Source organism: Schistocerca nitens, chromosome 4 (genome assembly GCF_023898315.1).
Source record: "Schistocerca nitens isolate TAMUIC-IGC-003100 chromosome 4, iqSchNite1.1, whole genome shotgun sequence".
Classification (NCBI taxonomy): Eukaryota; Metazoa; Arthropoda; class Insecta; order Orthoptera; family Acrididae; genus Schistocerca; species Schistocerca nitens.
The window spans coordinates 454,836,428-454,855,516 of NC_064617.1; the positions used below are offsets into that span (position 1 = coordinate 454,836,428).

The following is a 19,089-nucleotide window of genomic DNA, read 5'->3' on the forward strand; positions in this document are numbered from 1 at the left end:
TTTCTGCTCACAGACTATAAATGGGAGCCAATTTTGTTCAGATGTTACAATATTAAAAACTTCATTTAATTATTATTTTTTGTGGCGAGGTTACACTTGGCTCCATTTTCATTTTTATTTAACATTCTTTGCTGGGAGGTTACAATACTAATTTTTCTTTTCTTCAAGTTTCACACTAATGTGGAAGCCAAGTAACGTTCTCAATTTCGCAATGATGAAATATGAAGAAGGTGGTTTCCGCCCGAAATCAACTACTTCCCCTGGTGACGTACATATGTGTCATTTCTTAGTTGATTTCCTTGCCATTAATTCGAATGATATTGACATTTCGCTTGAAATTGTAGATACGTTAGAAGGAACAGGAAATAACTGTGACAATTCCATGAATTGTGGTTCGGACGACGTCAGTTGTGTCAGTAACAGTTCTGAAGAAGATTACCTTCCAAGCATTAAAAAAAAATTAAAAAAACACCTACTGCAACGGCTTTCAGGAACAAAAAAAAGGCAGTGAAATATTTGTTAAACGTTTAAAGTTACGCAGAGTGCAAAGGCGTTTTCGTTTCGTAAAATCGGAGCTTGAACTGAACAAATGGAAGACTGAATTACATGAAGTAAGAAATATGCGCAAAACGGAAACCCGAAACTGTTTGAATGAAAAACAATTGAAAAGATTTAGAACTGCTGGTGAGAGGATTTGCAGCGTTACCGACGGAGATTTACGAGAGTGGGCCCTCCGAATTGCATCTGACATGAACATTGCTAATTTCCAGGCTTCGTCGAACTGGCTACGCAGGTTCAAGAAATCGTACAAAATAGGAAGTCGCCAAATTACCAAGTTTGCGTCATGTAAACGTAGAGCAGCTGCCAGTGATACACAATGCTATAGAGAAATTCATAACTGACGTGAAGACGAAACTTGCCGTTATCCCCGCAACTGCTGTTTATAAATTGATCAGTAAGGTTTCGTGAAAGAACGTCATGCACACCGCACTTTATTATTTCGGGGTGAAAAAAAGACGGAGTCGGTTGCCCAATCAATGAATTCAATGACACATTCACATACGATAATGCCAGTGATAAGTAAGAGTGGTTTACGGTTTCCGCAGCTGTATATCTGTCTTCAAGAACCGCAAGGCAAATTAGGACCAAAAATAAAAAGATGGACTGTTTATTGGCAAAAATCCTGTAATCGACGCATCTAAATATGGAAAAATGGGAAAGAATAATTTTCAACATTTCGTTCGAAACGTTTTCCTACCAGCTGCAAAACTGATTCATTGTTTTTGTTGGATTCGTGGTCTGGACGTAAAGACGCCTCTGTTTTTGTGAAGGACAACGAAAAATCTGTGGATAAAACGTGGATTCCGCCTGGAACTACTAGTGCGATCCAACCTCTCGATAAAGAATTTTTTCGACGATGGAAAGCATTTTTCAGGAAATTAACAAACAACGTAATTTCCAATACCTCTCTCTCATTTCAGGTTTATTTCAGGTTTATCAACAGTATTCTTAAGCTCCAGTCATTTGTGAATTATCCGTTTTCTTCGACGCGATTAACAAATTTGATCAAGTATGCCTGGTATGCAGCGCAATAAGCAGAACAACGGCCAGGACCATTTCTGACTCCATCTCAGTTCTGTCTAAATAAAACAAGTGGTTACTGCGAAGTGCCTGACTGCATTAATGTTTCCTTTGTCCAATGTGCCTGATGTAAGAATAATGCTTGTTTTTGTCATTCAATAGACACTTCGCATTTTTGTAGCGACTACAGGGAATAAACAAAGAATTGTTTCACTGATAGTCAAATGTACAGAATTCAAACATTATTATAAGGAATAGCCTATAGAAATCGTTATAAAATGTAGTACTGCAAGACACATTTCATTTCAACAAATTACAACTCATCGTTGACGCAAGTCGTCCGTGACATCAAACACTGCCATGATTTTATTTTCTCTGCTAGCCACTTTTATCGGAATTACATGTGCAAGAACTGAACTGTCGATATGAAGTTATTCAAAAAGACGTTTGTGTAGTTTAAGCAGGGTTTTCACCGGAGCAAACAAGCTAACAAGCACTAGCAAAAGAGAATTCTATCTGGTGTACCGGTAGGCCTCTTGCATATCTTTCAACTGGACGCCACTGCAGTTACTTACGTGTCCCTAACCTTCCCCAGTAACTTAATCAGAAAATGGAGACCTGCAGTTTAACGTGGATCCGAACCACATATCTTTCATGGCTACTCCAACATCTGTGAGAAGTGACTGCTTGGTTAAAAATCATAGTGAAAAAGTTGTTGTCTGAATGGGGTTTGATCCTGTGCTCTCTGGATCACGAAACGCGCGCTTTGCCACTAGACCATTTTTGTTTGAGAGAGAGAGAGAGAGAGAGAGAGAGAGAGAGAGAGAGAGAAAAGAGTATGACCATTAGACTTTACACACGCAGTGGAAACGATAGCTGTGTCACCTCTTGAGATGATGCTCGACGCTGAAAATTAGTGTTCTGTTTATAAATTTCCCCTCAATGGTAATGGCAAGCTAGGGGTAAGTGGCAGCCGACATACAAGGAAAATTTTGGAACAGTGCTAATGAGAGATGAAAAAAATGGATCAAATGGCTCTGACCACTATTGGACTTAACTTCTGAGGTCATCAGTCCCCTAGAATTTAGAACTACTTAAACGTAACTAAGGACATCACACACATCCATGCCCGAGGCAGGATTCAAACCTGTGACCGTAGCGGTCGCGCGGTTCCAGACTGTAGCTCCTAGAACCGCTTGGTCACTCCGGCCAGCTTGACATGTTCAGGTCATCAGTCAGAATTTTGATGCACTTGTCAGGGCTGATCGTTTACCATCTGGGAGCGATTTGTAGGCACCAACATTGCAACCTCTTCAGTCTTGTGTTCAGTTCGAACCGTTTGTGGCCAACCGGTACGCACATCATCCTCCGAACTGTATCTCTCTTGCGAAAAAATTGGTGCTATCTAAGCTCAACTACGCGATTCATTACACCATCATCGTAAAATTGATTCATCATTTGAAACTTTTCGGTAGTGGTTTTGCATAATTTCTGGCAGAATTTTATGTTGTTTTTTTTTTCCCATTGTTCCAGCTGCTATATACACTCCTGGAAATGGAAAAAAGAACACATTGACACCGGTGTGTCAGACCCACCATACTTGCTCCGGACACTGCGAGAGGGCTGTACAAGCAATGATTACACGCACGGCACAGCGGACACACCAGGAACCGCGGTGTTGGCCGTCGAATGGCGCTAGCTGCGCAGCATTTGTGCACCGCCGCCGTCAGTGTCAGCCAGTTTGCCGTGGCATACGGAGCTCCATCGCAGTCTTTAACACTGGTAGCATGCCGCGACAGCGTGGACGTGAACCGTATGTGCAGTTGACGGACTTTGAGTGAGGGCGTATAGTGGGCATGCGGGAGGCCGGGTGGACGTACCGCCGAATTGCTCAACACGTGGGGCGTGAGGTCTCCACAGTACATCGATGTTGTCGCCAGTGGTCGGCGGAAGGTGCACGTGCCCGTCGACCTGGGACCGGACCGCAGCGACGCACGGATGCACGCCAAGACCGTAGGATCCTACGCAGTGCCGTAGGGGACCGCACCGCCACTTCCCAGCAAATTAGGGACACTGTTGCTCCTGGGGTATCGGCGAGGACCATTCGCAACCGTCTCCATGAAGCTGGGCTACAGTCCCGCACACCGTTAGGCCGTCATCCGCTCACGCCCCAACATCGTGCAGCCCGCCTCCAGTGGCGTCGCGACAGGCGTGAATGGAGGGACGAATGGAGACGTGTCGTCGTCAGCGATGAGAGTCGCTTCTGCCTTGGTGCCAATGATGGTCGTATGCGTGTTTGGCGCCGTGCAGGTGAGCGCCACAATCAGGACTGCATACGACCGAGGCACACAGGGCCAACACCCGGCATCATTGTGTGGGGAGCGATCTCCTACACTGGCCGTACACCACTGGTGATCGTCGAGGGGATACTGAATAGTGCACGGTACATCCAAACCGTCATCGAACCCATCGTTCTACCATTCCTAGACCGGCAAGGGAACTTGCTGTTCCAACAGGACAATACACGTCCGCATGTATCCCGTGCCACCCAACGTGCTCTAGAAGGTGTAAGTCAACTACCCTGGCCAGCAAGATCTCCGGATCTGTCCCCCAATGAGCATGTTTGGGACTGGATGAAGCGTCGTCTCACGCGGTCTGCACGTCCAGCACGAACGCTGGTCCAACTGAGGCGCCAGGTGGAAATGGCATGGCAAGCCGTTCCACAGGACTACATCCAGCATCTCTACGATCGTCTCCATGGGAGAATAGCAGCCTGCATTGCTGCGAAAGGTGGATATACACTGTACTAGTGCCGACATTGTGCATGCTCTGTTGCCTGTGTCTATGTGCCTGTGGTTCTGTCAGTGTGATCATGTGATGTATCTGACCCCAGGAATGTGTCAATAAAGTTTCCCCTTCCTGGGACAATGAATTCACGGTGTTCTTATTTCAATTTCCAGGAGTGTATTCGAGCTCCGACGCGCGCAACAGATCATTGTTACTTTGCTGGCCTTTGTAAGGCAAAATACAACAGTGATTCTGCATGGCATGGATAAGTCAAGTCCTCCTTCTGCTTCCGGCGTCGGAGCTCGAATACACTCCTGGAAATTGAAATAAGAACACCGTGAATTCATTGTCCCAGGAAGGGGAAACTTTATTGACACATTCCTGGGGTCAGATACATCACATGATCACACTGACAGAACCACAGGCACATAGACACAGGCAACAGAGCATGCACAATGTCGGCACTAGTACAGTGTATATCCACCTTTCGCAGCAATGCAGGCTGCTATTCTCCCATGGAGACGATCGTAGAGATGCTGGATGTAGTCCTGTGGAACGGCTTGCCATGCCATTTCCACCTGGCGCCTCAGTTGGACCAGCGTTCGTGCTGGACGTGCAGACCGCGTGAGACGACGCTTCATCCAGTCCCAAACATGCTAAATGGGGGACAGATCCGGAGACGTTTTCCATCCGGTTAAGTTTAGGCGAATCTGATTACCAAGACGTGAACGTGAGTTCACAATTGTGCGTTCTGGCCTTGTGAAATGGGCAGTTATCCTGATGGAAGATGCTATACCGCCAGGTATCGGACATGAATGGATGTAGGTCGTCTTCAGTAATGTTCACATAGTACACGGCTGTCACCGTGCTTTCGATTACTAACACATGTCCCATCATAGCATAGTACTGTCGCCACTGGCCTCAGTCCGCAGTGTAATTCACGATTCGAGTAGTCGTTCGTCTGGATGACGGCATATCTTGACACTACCATCGACGTTGTGTTACAGGAAACGTGATTCATGCGATCAATGGACACGTTCCCATTGAAATTGTGCCCCCGAAAATTGTAACTGATTGTGTAGTTGGGTCAACATGGGAACACCTATGGGTCGTCTCCTGCGGAGCACAATATTCAACAACGTTCGCTGAACGCTGTTCTCCGAAACACTTGTACATTATCCAGCATTGCACTCTGTCGTCAGACTGCCATAGACTGCCGTCTATTATGTCTCGTAGATTAGACAAGTCTGCGTCCTCTATATTCTGTAATGAGACGTAGACGTCCTACACCTTCCCGCCTACCCGTCGTTCACCGCTGTTCAATTATTTTCCATAGATGCTCACGACAGTAGCGGACCAGCTTCATCATTTCCTTGACGCTCTTTTCCAGGCGACGGAAAAAACCGGGATGGTCCCTTTGAAAGAGTGTGACGTTGCGAGTTAATGTATGATAACAGTTATTGCAGTAAGCTTCATTGCAGTACAACCTGCGGTATTGGAGCCGGAGACTATGAAGGAGACAGCAAGCTGTGTCCTAGCAATGAGTCATGTGCACCTGTTGCTACTGCAGCGTGTGAACGCGGCAGCGTGTCACTTAACAGGAGCATATTCTCATGAAACCTATGAATCTAAATAAACTATATTAAATATTATTCAATCACTTTCAAAATCGGTACACTAGTTTTTGTTATTCAGGAGAAGATTGTATAAAAATTCAATGTTGTTACTATGATAGTTTTGGAGTTAGAGAAAATTACTTAAAAAGTCAAAAACTGACTAATTAAAAAACTTTAACTACTTTACATTTTCGTAATATAAAAATCAGACAAAATTATTATTTGTGTCTAATATTGTTGTGGGAGTAAATGAGAGTGAGTGTGTGTGTGTATGTGGGACATACGTTAAATTTCAAGATTAATTTGTAATACATTACGTATTCATAGCGTGGGAAAGAGGTTTGTGCCCACTTCGCTGATGACGTATGTCTAAGTGTATTTGCTTTTGTACGAAGACAGCCGGAATAGCCGTTTTCAGAGTAATAGTTTTCTAAATAAATTCCCAGATTAGTTTTCCTTCCGTTTGGTTTTGTTAAACATTATATTAATATTTGCATATTGAAATTATGTGAATGCAACTGTGAATAGTGATTGGCGTAGGACAGTTTTGGCTCGAGAATGATCTCGAACGATTATTCTGATTGGCTGGTCATTTTGATCAACCAATCAGAGTTTAGCAGTTCCCGTGCTCTGCCAGGTAGTTATAGGCTGTGGAAGGAGCAGCACTGAATAGTCACTGGGTAGCTATTGAACGTGCAGGTCATGTTGAACGTATCCGTCTGCATAATGCGTAAAATGAAGAAGTTATTGGAATTTCGCGTCCAGATTGTGTTGCAGTAGAAGCAGTTTCATTTACGGACAGTTTTGTGAAGTTTGAAAGTTCTAGAATTGTATTGTTGGAAAGATAAACGCGCGTGAACTGTCGGCCTTTGTAAAATTCCGCGTGGCATATTTTGTATCCGTATATGGAATATATGGTGAGCAATTTCTTTAATAGAAATCGACTGAAAAGGACTGAATGTGAAACTCAGATATAGTAGCGGAGTATTGACTGTGAAATCGGGTAATTTTTCAGGTTGTACATTTCTGGCTGCCTTGCGTGTGTACTGGGCTGCATGAACTGTGAACTGAGGAGAGTGATGTTGTTCGCTAATTACATGTGCGCTGATGGCAGGTATTTTTTTTAAACTGAAATGGAGTAAAAGACTCGTTTCAGAATTTTGACATTTTACTGAGAGAACGAAGCAACCACCTTCCACCCGAAAAGTATTATAAGAATTTACAGGGTAACTTGCTACCAGACTTTACGCAGGCCTTGCAACGTAGGTATTGACGGCGTTTTCTTCAATGCTGCTGTTACGTATGCAGAGAAACGGGCTGGTGATATGCCGGAGTAGGTGGAACTTTTGCAGTGAACAGTACGACGAACGAGCAAACTTCAAAAACCCGCCCCGCCGCAAGGGCACGCCTATTTCCATGTTTCCTTAATCCGAGCTTGTGCTCATTCTCTGAAGACGTCATTGTCGACGGGATATTAAGCACTAATTTTCCTTTTTCCTGTTTCCCAGGTGCAAGGCTACAACAAGCTGCCTTCTGTCAAAGTCACGTTTATCGGTGGATTTCTCCAGTTTCGACCCATATCGTGGCTGGGAGGATTACCTATACGTCTCTCAGCTTACATACACTGGTGTACAAAACGTAAGGACGAAAGTAACTTTCGCTTTAAGTCTCACTGTCAAGTAATGCAGCTCGAAGAAACTTTTACCATAAATAGAAAGAACTGCTACATATAGTACATCAGGTAACTGAAAGACACAATGAGATGATTAGAAGTGACACTTTTATTCAAAGACAATAATTACACTGAAGTCACCACGACTCATGATGTTCCGTTGGCCACTGCAAACGGCGGGATATCTTTCTTATTGGGCTGTCTGACCACCAAGAACAGCAGTGGTCACGCTGGTCACAAGACTGGTAAGGAGTTCTTGTGGTACTGCGTTCCATCGCCCCATTAGCGTGGTTGAAAACCACTGGATAGTGGTTGTTACATGTGAGACGTGCTGCAATACATCTCCCCAAACCATCCCACATGTGTTCGATGGTATGTAGGTCGGTGGAAAGTATAGGGCAGCTCATTCGCCGAATATTATCTCGTTCCAAGAGCTGCTTCAACTGCGTTATTCGATGCGGTCGCGCTTTGTCATCAATAAAAAAAGAAATTACGGCTGAATGCACCTTAAAATATGCACATCGAGAAGGAGTACAGTGTCATAATAACAGTGATTAGTAAAAGCGCCGTTTCCAAAGATTTGGAGGTCAGTGCATCCACACAACGTTACGCCTCGCCACACCATAACATCTGGACCACCAAAATGATCATATTGGAGAATGTGGACGTACCCTTATGTGACGAGAGGTGGGAGCAAGTAATGCAACCAGGAACATTGTCAAAATGTTTCCAGAATGAGATTTTCACTCTGCAGCGGAGTGTGCGCTGATATGAAACTTCCTGGCAGATTAAAACTGTGTGCCCGACCGAGACTCGAACTCGGGACCTTTCCCTTTCGCGGGCAAGTGCTCTACTGGCAGAAGTAAAGCTGTGAGTACCGGGCGTGAGTCGTGCTTCGGTGGCTCAGTTGGTAGACCACTTGCCCGCGAAAGGCAAAGGTCCCGAGTTCGAGTCTCGGTCGGGCACACAGTTTTAATCTGCCAGGAAGTTTCATTGTCAAAATGTTTTGGTGGTCCAGGTGTCATGGTGTGGGGAGACATAAAGTTGCGTTGGGATACTGACTACGAAATCTTCGAATATTGTGGACTCAGCGTCAACGTTATTGTGACACAGTGCGCCTTTTCAGGGGTACATTCGACTCTAATTTCATTTTTGTAGATGACCTCGAGCAACCACATCGAAACCGCATGGGGAGGTGATGTTGGAACTAGATGATTTTTAGCGAATGGAAATGTTCAAATGTGTGTGAATTCCTAAGGGACCAAAAATGCTGAGGTCATCGGTCCCTAGACTTACACACTACTTAAACCAACTTATGCTAACAACAACACACACATCCATGCCCGAGGGAGGACTCGAACATCCGGAGGGAGGGGCCGCGCAATCCGTGCATGGCGCCTCAAACCGCACGGCGACTACGCGAGGCTAGCGAATGGACTGTCCTGCCCGTTACCCCGACTTTGTGGGATGCGTTGTGAAGATGTGTTGCAGCGCATCACATGCACCAACTACCATCTAGCAGTTGTCAACCGGAATGGTGGAGGAATGGAGAGCCCTACCACAAGAACGTATTACGAACCTTGTGGGCGCGCTGCAGAGTATTCACTGCTCTCCGTGGCGATCACACACACTTTTAAGAACCAAGTCCCGCATTTTTGCGATGCCCAAAAGACCTCCGTAAACAGCGCAATTACTGTCTCTGAATAAAAGTGTCATTTTTGTTCTTCTTATTGCGTATTTCTTCCCATTGCCTACTGTACAATACTGTAGCACTTCTTTCTGCGTATTTACAGTCCAAGTTTTACCGAGCTATGTTCCTTGGCAGTGAGACATCATGCGAAAGTTACTTTCGTCCTTAACTTTTGCAGACCAGTGTATCCGCAACGCCACCAACGGGCAAACAGTGTCACAGTGGGCAGTGATCATAACGTTCTCGTGCATCAGGGTATATCGGACGTTGAAGGGTCATTAACACTGACATGCTCTAACAGGGACGTCAGGTGGCTTGAAATGCTTTAATAGTGCACCAAGCTCCAACGTAACCGTCAAAATTTGACAATATTCACCACCTTTAAAAGCTACAATAGTTTAAGGCTGTAGTTAATATTTTGAGAGGGACTCAATTTGCTAATCATTTTATGAGTTTACAAGCACTTCAAACTGTTCATTCTGAAACGATAAAGACACATATTTAGCACAAGCAAGTTCATCAGTTTAAGTACAACAAAAATCAATAAATAATTAAATATAAATAAACAATAAAAGACTCCAGTTTGGTTCCCATTCGGATCTCCAAGGGAGGAGACTGTGAGGAAGAGTTTGAAAAACCAACGAAAGAGTAACATCCTATGGGTAGCACCGAGGAATGTCAGAACTCCGAATGTGACAGGCAAGCTACAAAATCGAAAATGAGAAATTTAAAGGCACAGGATAGATACTGCGGCGAACAGAGAACTAGTGAAGTGAAATGCTGGAGAGATAAGGGTTTATGTTTGAAAGATATTCCGATATTTGACTGTACAAACTTCTTTATTTTATATTAACCCATTATCAAGTACAACAAAGTTGGTTATATTATACTTTGTTAAGTGAAGCCAACAACAAAGTCTAATTATATCCAACTTTTTTGTACTTGATAATGGCTTAACGCCGAAATCATGATAGTAACATAATATAAATAAGTTTGTACAGTCAAATGACGGAAATATTATTCAAAAATTATTATGTGATTGTTACCCAAAAATATGAAAATATTGTAAGGATTCCTCTTTGTGCTATATAGGGTTATAACTACAGCAATGGAAAATGATATAACGGGAGTAAGACTCGTTATGAACAAGAAGGTAGGGTAGAGATTGAATTATTATGAACAGTGCAGTAATATAATTATTCTCATCAGAATCGTCAGCAAACTACCGCCAACAACAAATGTTCAGGTATACGCGGCGACGTCACAAGCAGAAGGTGAAAAGATATAGAAAGTAAGAGAGGACATTGAAGGGGTAACTCATGGTGTAAGGAGAGATAAGATTCCTTGATAATATTTCCATATCCATTGAAAGTGAGAAGAAGTTACATGACCTTCTGAACGGAATGAGCAATCTAATGAACAAAGAACCTACATTACGAGTAAACCAAAGAAAGATGAAAGTAATGAGAAGCAGCAAAAATGACACTATCGATAAACTTCACATCAAAACAGTGAACCACAAAGTTGGCGAGGTGAAAGGATTCTGCTACCTTGGAACCAAAATTACACATGAGAGAGACACGAAGCGAGGATGATATAAGAAGCTCAGGCAAAGAGGGCATACCTCGCTCAAGAAGTCTAGTAGTATCGAACGTAGGGCTCAATTCGGGGTATAAATTTTTACGAGTGTATGTCTGGAGCACAGCATTGTATAGAAATGTATCATGAACTGTGGCTAAAAGGGTACGGAAGAGATTCAGAGCTCTTGAGATGTACTTCTGTAGAATGATATAGAAAATCAAGTGGACCGATAACACATAAGGAATTTCTCCACAGAGTCGCCGACTAATGGAAGATTTGGAAAACCGGAAGGAATGGAAGAAGGGACAGGATATAGGGCATATATGAAGGCGTAAGGGAATAACTTCCATGGTACTACAGGTAAGCTTAGAGGGTAAAAACTGTAGGGGAAGAGAGAGGTTTAAATATATCTAACAAATAATTAGGGCGTTGGGTATAAATGCTACTTTGAGAAGAAGTTGTCGTAGGAGAGGAAGTAGTTGCGGGTGCATCTGACCAGATAGATGAATAATGACCGATGAAAACCAGTATGATGGGCTTGTAATGAGTGTCATTAAGAGCTCTTTTAAACATTTGTCTCAAAATTTGCGTACGCTCCTGCACGTTTACATGATGTGCATATTTATTAATACGCAAATGAATAACTACTCATTATCTACTGAATACTTCCTTAACGCACACCAGTGATGCATGGAGAAAAAGTGATTGATTAGGAACTCACAATTATTTATTAAATTGCCCATATGTGCGAAAAACTCGACATTTGATGAACTTTGCTGTGTATTTTGTACGGGTATTGAATCGTCGAAATTGTTGTAACTTTCTTAATTTTTGATGGAAACCTTGCGCCTAAGGGCAATGAATTTGCACAGTTGACTTTAGAATTTTATTGTACTTGGAGTTTCTATTGGATATTATGACAGTAACGACATTAGCTTTTCCTGTCTGATACTGATTGCTGCAGCCGTTCATGTCTCATATGCAGTTATTAACGCTAACATGAGGTTCCCTTGCATTCTGTGGACTGCACTATTTTTGAGCTGGCCGTAGGGTGAGAGGCGCGCTGGCTGAGTAAGGGCAAGGCAGCGACAGCCTTCCCCTTAGCCCGAATACTCGGAAGTCGCCGTGGTAATCAGATTTACGTCGCCCTGAATTAGCTGCGAGCGGCATGACACCGACCAAGGCTGCCTCACGGTGGTCCAGGGGGTGGGAAGTCAATAGTAAGCATCAAATACTAACTCCACGAACCAGAGAGTAGATATAACTACAGCACTACAGATATAATAACAATTAGAGTTTATTAGAGAGAAACAGATGCTTTAGATCGAGGCAATGCTGACTGACTGAAATACCTGGGCTAGCAGGACAGAGCGGATTAGGTTGTGGAAAGGGGCCAAAATAAGTTTCTGTCAGTTGCACATAACATATAAACTTTATTTATCAACACACAATATTACAACAAGGATGCAAAAGACTCAAAACTTTAATCGACCTCCTTTGATTAACTTTATATCGGCTGAAGGCCACACTCAAAATCCAAGACGCAAGGCCTAAGCAAGAAATTGAAATACAAGCTTCTTCTGGAGGTTTCACCCAAAAATATTTTCTAAATTCTCAATCTAAACAGGCTGACGGCCTTAGCAATTTAATTTTAATGGAAATTGGCTGGAGGCTGCCTATTAAGCAAGAAGAAGAGTTTCAATAAAAAGGCAGAAGGCCTTATCTTAAAACATTTCATGCAAAATTTGGCTGGAGGCCCCATACAAGAGCATAACAATCTTATGCCTTAAGGGCAAGACAAGAACATTAATTTAAGAGATATTAAAACTTGGCTGAAGGCCGCACATCAGCAAATAATTTAACGGTTTAAGCCCTAGAAAGAAGAGTTTCAATTCTAAAAGGTAGAAGGTTATATGTTAAAACATTTCATATAAAATTCGGCTGACGGCTCCTATTAAGAATAACAATCTCATGCCTTAAGGGCAAGCCAAGAGCATTAATTTAAGAGATACTGATACTCGGCTGAAGGCCACGCATCAATCAAATAACTAAAACCGCAAGAGGGAAATTACTATGTAACACACAAGGAACGGCGCTCAGAAGTTTCCAAGGGTCGGCCTGGGATTGTAACACTAACGCCAGTTTAGGTGAGACAGGCAGCCTGTCCAACGACTTCTTAATCCGAAGGCAACCCAACCGATAGACAGCCGACCGACCAGTCAACAAGATCAGTTCCTCTCCAAGCAACCAGTAAAACGACCACAAGATTTCAATACAACGACACACAGAATATTGGCGCCCAAAACGACCAACAACACCTCAGCTGTCGAACTACATCCCGCGCTGGACAGCAACAACACAACGAAGAAAATACACTGCCGAAAATTACGTCTACAACCAGTGCAGGTAACGGCCACAAGGCAGAAAATACCGATGGTCAACTTCAATAACAGGGAATTAATTAAGTTAAACTCCACAGGAAGACGGCTGGAATCTTGGCCGACTTGAATACACACACGTTGTTGCTTGGGGAATCTCCCAAAAGCGACAACCAGGATCAAACGAAGAAATGTTAACTTCCATGTCCAAGATCGGTGGGCGACGAACTTCGCAGCGCTTGCAAGCAGCACCTCACACTCCAACCGTGCGTGCACACCGCCAGCGGAGACTTCCTTGCTGCTTTACGCCAAACGACTGGTCACATACCGCCCAGCCGAAAACTATATCCGCCACACCAAAGATACTACAGCAGTACTAGTATCGATACGCTCTGCTGTCACTCACGGAGAGGACAGCAACATTACCGCGATAACCGCAGGAGAAATAAAACCACAGGACTGTAACCAAGGTTTAACCCAAGACAAGCATGTCTCGAGACAGCCACGGCTCACTGACGCAATGAGAAGGGAATTTAACAAATAAGGAGCACTGAAATGAAAAGGTACGAAACATCGTAACAACAAACCGATAGAAATTTGCATATGGCACTTTCAGATAACTAGTGAGATTTCTAAGAACACGAATATAGTGTTGTCACCTTCCCACAAACATTCAAGGCTGTGCCCTCAACAGGCAAGGTGATGCTCATCGTATTTTCCGATGTCCGAGGTGCGATACTCATCGAATTCCTTGAGCGCGGGAAAACCGTTAACAGAGACGTGTACTGTGGGACAGTCCGTAGCCTACGCAAGTGCATCAGGAGCAGACGACCTGGGCTGCTCATGGAGCGAGTTTATTCAGCTCCAAGATAACATGCTTCCACACTTCTCTAAGGTCACACAAAGTGTAATGAGTGGCCATGTTCAAGTAGGAGCAGCTCGAGTATCCGCCCTATAGCCCGCACATGTCGCTCTGTAAATTCCATGTGTCTGTTCCGCTAAAAAAAAAAAAAAATCTCAGACGGAAGCACTTCATCTCGGATGACAAACTGAAGGACACAATGGAGGACTGACTGCTGTCAGAGCCGCAGGAAGTCTGGGAACAGGATTTCCTCCGGCTTGTAAAACAATGGCATAGTTGTGCTCATGACTCTGGTGATTACTTTTGAATAAAGACTTCAGTTATTCTCACACTGTTTTATGTTTTCTTTTGAACACACCTCATACGTGTCAATTGAAAAGTAGGATCAAAAGCAAACAGTGTGGACGTACTACTGTGCAGTGATTGGTCCACCCTTTTCATGAGGTACTTATTTAACAGGACGTGCTTTCTGCCAATGAGCAGCAGTAACGTCTACAGATACATGCACAGCTACATATATAATCCGCAACCAAACTGTACGGTGCTTGGCGGTGCGTTCCACATACCACTACTGGTCATTTCCTTTCCGTTCCATAGAACTGTCTACAAGCCTCCGTATGAGCTACGAGCCCTAATTTATTTCATCTTATCTTCATGGTACTTACACAAAGTGTACGTTGGCGGAAGTAGGATCGTTTTGTAGTTGGCCTCAAATATCGGTTCTCCAAATTTTCGCGATATTACCTCACGAAAAGAGCGTCGTCTTCCCTGTGGGGATTCCCATGTGAATTCACGAAGCATCTCCGTAATAATTGCGCTCCGATCCAACCTACCTGAAACAAATGCAGCAGTTCGCCTCTGGATTGTTTCGATGTCTTCCTGTAATTCGAACCGGTGGTGTTTCAAAAAACTGGAGCAGTACTCAAGAATAGGTCGCACTAGCACTCAAACGCCTCCTTGTTTATAGATGTGCTACAATTTCACAAAATTCTCCAAATAAAGCGAAGCCGAACATTCGCCTACCCTACTTCAACCTGGCTGCTCATTCCTTTTCATAGGGCTTTGCACGTTATACCTCAGAGGGCTTCCCGTACTCTGTTTGCCGTGGACATTTCACTTTCATTACATTTTCTCATAAAGACAATGGATGTCTGGCGGAGATAAGGGGAGGGGTAATCGCCTGCAACGCTGGAATTCTAATCCGATGGTAAAAATTAAACCTCATTTCTATTTCAGCATCAATTGTAAGCTGTTTTTATGTAGGCTCGCAAGTCTTGATACCGTCGACGTATGAAACGTGATTTAGCTAGTAGAGCAAGTGTAATAGTGCTGTTGTTGACATAGTTATATGTTGCAATAAACGGCGCTAAAGACATGTTTTTAATGGAAGTGTTCAGACTCCTAGCAACGCAGTTATTATTTGCAACTACATCTACATCAATACTCCGCAAGCCATCTCATAGCGTGTGGCAGGTGGCGCTTCCGGTACCGCTCCCTGTTTCATCATATCCTGTTCCAAACGCGAATTTCGCACGGGAAGACTCACTGTCGATGAACCTCCATATTACCTCTAATATCTCGGATTTCCTCACTGCAGTCATTTCGCGAGACATATGTGAACAGAGATAATGTGTTGCTTGACTCTTCCCGGACCGTACTCTCTCGGAATTTCAATAGTAAACCTGTTTGTGACGCATACGCCTCTTTTGTGATGTATGTCACTGGAGACTGTTGACCATCTCCGTATAGCTCTAGCTGCGACTAAGCGATCCTGTGGGTAAACGTACCCCTCCTCGTTAGATCATCTCAAATCTCCTATTAGTCCAATCTGACGGATCGCAGAGTGATTAGCAGTACTCAAGAATCGATGGAATCAATGTTTTGTGAGCCATGTCCTTCGTGTATGAATTCCATTTTCTTAATATTCTTCCACTGAATTTCAGCCTTGCATCTACTTTCCCAGATATTCAGTTGATGGAGTTATTCCATTATAGATTGTCCCGGATGATTACTCGTGCATGTTTTACTATAGTTACTGCTTACACAGATTTGTCCGCAGTGGTTTTAAGGTACGGCACTGGATCCCTTCGTTTATTTATCCTCAGTACATTACATTTATTTAACTTCGTGATCAACTGATATGTGCTGCACTAAACACCGATCCTCTGCAGGTTCTCCTGCAATTCTCTATGGTTTTTCTACATTCTTGTAGCCAACCGCATCATTTGCGAATACCCTTATGGAGCTCCGAGATCTGTAACGTTACGAGTGGTATGTACGCTGTACAAAGTATTCAAAAAACGGTGGGTCTGACCGAGCAATATGTAGCTGACCAGCTAGGTGAGTAAACTCTGGTAGATGCTCCGAATCGCCGCCATGAGCCACGGTAGTAGCCGGGACACCACAGTCCAGCGAGCTGCTGAGTGGATGTTAATTACAATTCTTGAGATCTTTAGAGTGAACTGTACCGCCCTCATGTTTGTGAATAACGAGAAATATGGTCAAAGTATGACTGTGCTAAATTAATGATTAAATAAATAACGGTGGAAGTAGAAAAATGTCTCATTTATTCAATCAATATTTGACTGTGGTTCCCTCAATGAAGAAGTTTTTAATCTGAAAGTTCACGTAAAACACAAAAACTACTTCTAAGTACGCTACACAAAATCTGGTAAAAGCGTTAATATCGCAATAAAGAGACGAATCCAGTAACATTGTTGCCATATTTATACACGCAACTTAACACAATTACGAAAGTTTATATGTAAAATCTTTCTCCTATCAGTAACAAAAGGTACACTCACGCAGTATATATGAAACACCATTCGATACGTCTTGAAGTCAGCCGTAAAATGTCCATCTTTACTGAACAGTCGCACTAATTGTTGTTTGCAATTTATTTAATAGTTATTGGTAGAGTGCCAAAACAAAGAGTTCTTCACGATACATGACACATTAGCATCATAATGAAAAACTCGTCCTATTATTCCAATTGTTTATGTTTGTTTAAACTTAACTCCTCCCGCACAGGCCATGAAGACCCAAAGGTACCGACTGGCCGCCGTGTCATCCTCAGCCCACAGGCGTCACTGGATGCGGATATGGAGGGGAATGTGGTCAGCACGCCGCTCTCCCTGCCGTAGGTCAGATTCCGAGACCGGAGCCGCTACTTCTTAATCAAGTAGCTCGTCAGTTTAGCCTCACAAGGGCTGAGTGTACCCCGCTAGCCAAAAGCGCTCGGCTCACCGGATGGTCACCCATCCAAGTGCTAGCCCAGCCCGACAGCGCTTAACTTCGGTGATCTGACGGGAACCGGTGTTACCACTGCGGAAAGACCGTTGGCTGTTTATGTTTGTTTAGTATTTTATAATTCAATGTTTGTACAATGGATGTCTCATTTAACCTGGTCATTTTCTTTGCAACTTTACACTACCGTCTTTCAGAAGATATACAAATTCCCTTGATCAAATACTCGTTCAGTTACAGAGCTCTGTAATTGTAGATCTGAATTAGCATTTCCAGTGGCTGTTGGCTGTTTTCGTTTCACTGTGCCTTTTCCCTTCCTATGTAGTCCGGTGGAGGGTTCCAAGGGATGAAAGCTTACGAGCTCGATGCACGAGATAGCAGTCGTTTTAACTGGTTTCCTCCACACCTAACAATCCTATTGTTCAACATAGAGAAAATGTATGAGATTAGGAGATTGTTTAACATCTTCACTTGAGTTTTACTGGCCACCGCTCGGAATCTTTGGCAACACTGACCAGCGGGTTCCTGCTCTGACAAAAAACAGCAAACTTCCGGAGCAGCGTGACGGAGGACACATCGCTTTAGGGCTTTTTAAAGTAAACAAGTAAAGTAATCACTTCACTTCAGATTATCGGAGACTAGAGACTTCAGGTTTGGATGGGAGAGATGACATGAGACACCTGCTGCCGCTAGAAGGACGTCTGAACTTAAGCACTAAGTACAAAGGAGAGCGCAAATCATATTCGATGGCCACTGCTGCCACCGGCTTCCTTATCCAAGCTCTGTGTGCTTGGTAAGATGAGCCATCGCCGCACCCTGTCGGTATTGTTCAGACGCAAAGTTAATTTGTTCTTTTCATTAGCTGATTGCGTGTTGTTGAAGTCGCGCATCCAGCTCGTGGCTATCAATGCGCATTTTGTCAATCTTATGGTGTTCGATCCTATCTTTATGCGTGATTTTACTATTTAACTAGCAACTCATGTAGTCACTGTTCGTGCTCGCGAATTGTTAACGTAACCGAGTTTCATACTCCCATTCCACCACATATGCCAAGGTTATGCCTTTGCGTTGTATTCACTTGTCCGTTTGTCAATGCTTCTTTTGAGTTTGTCAGAGAATCAACCTAAATGTGTTAGTGAGCATTTGTTTCCGTTCATACTTAGGCGCCTCCTCCTCCCATTAATATACCTATGTGAGAGATGTGGTACCTGTTTGTATCATGCTTAATTGGGCCACCCCTGTTCATATAGAGAAGCTGTTCCCGTTGTGTGACAGTACCCTTCTTCTAAATTAATTTATATAATCATTTGGATGGTTCCTTAATTGTTGGGTAGCAGAGTTTGGTATTGTGCATCCTTGGGGTACGGTCCAAACACAACCGACATCCTGAGTAGCGTACTACGGCAGCAGCAAGCTGAATAGAGTTATGAGTTCGAATAGCGCTTGTCGTTCCGTTTTTCGATGCTTAAAATATAAATCACAGTTTATTATTTTACTTGGTTTAACGTGTAATTAAGTTCAGATGGCTCTAAGCAGTATGGGACTTAACATCTGACGTTATCAGTCCCATAGACTTAGAACTACTTAAACCTAACTAACCTAAGGACGTCACACACATCCATGCCCGATGCAGGATTCGAACCTGCGACCGTAGCAGGCGCGCGGTTCCGGACTGA

At 43.5% G+C, this 19,089-nt stretch overlaps 1 pseudogene; it reads right to left on the reverse strand.

Moving 5' to 3' along the window:
- Positions 1 to 17,392: 17,392 nt before the first annotated feature.
- LOC126253741 (5S ribosomal RNA) lies at positions 17,393 to 17,510 on the reverse strand (annotated as a pseudogene).
- Between the last annotated feature and the right edge of the window lie 1,579 nt (positions 17,511 to 19,089).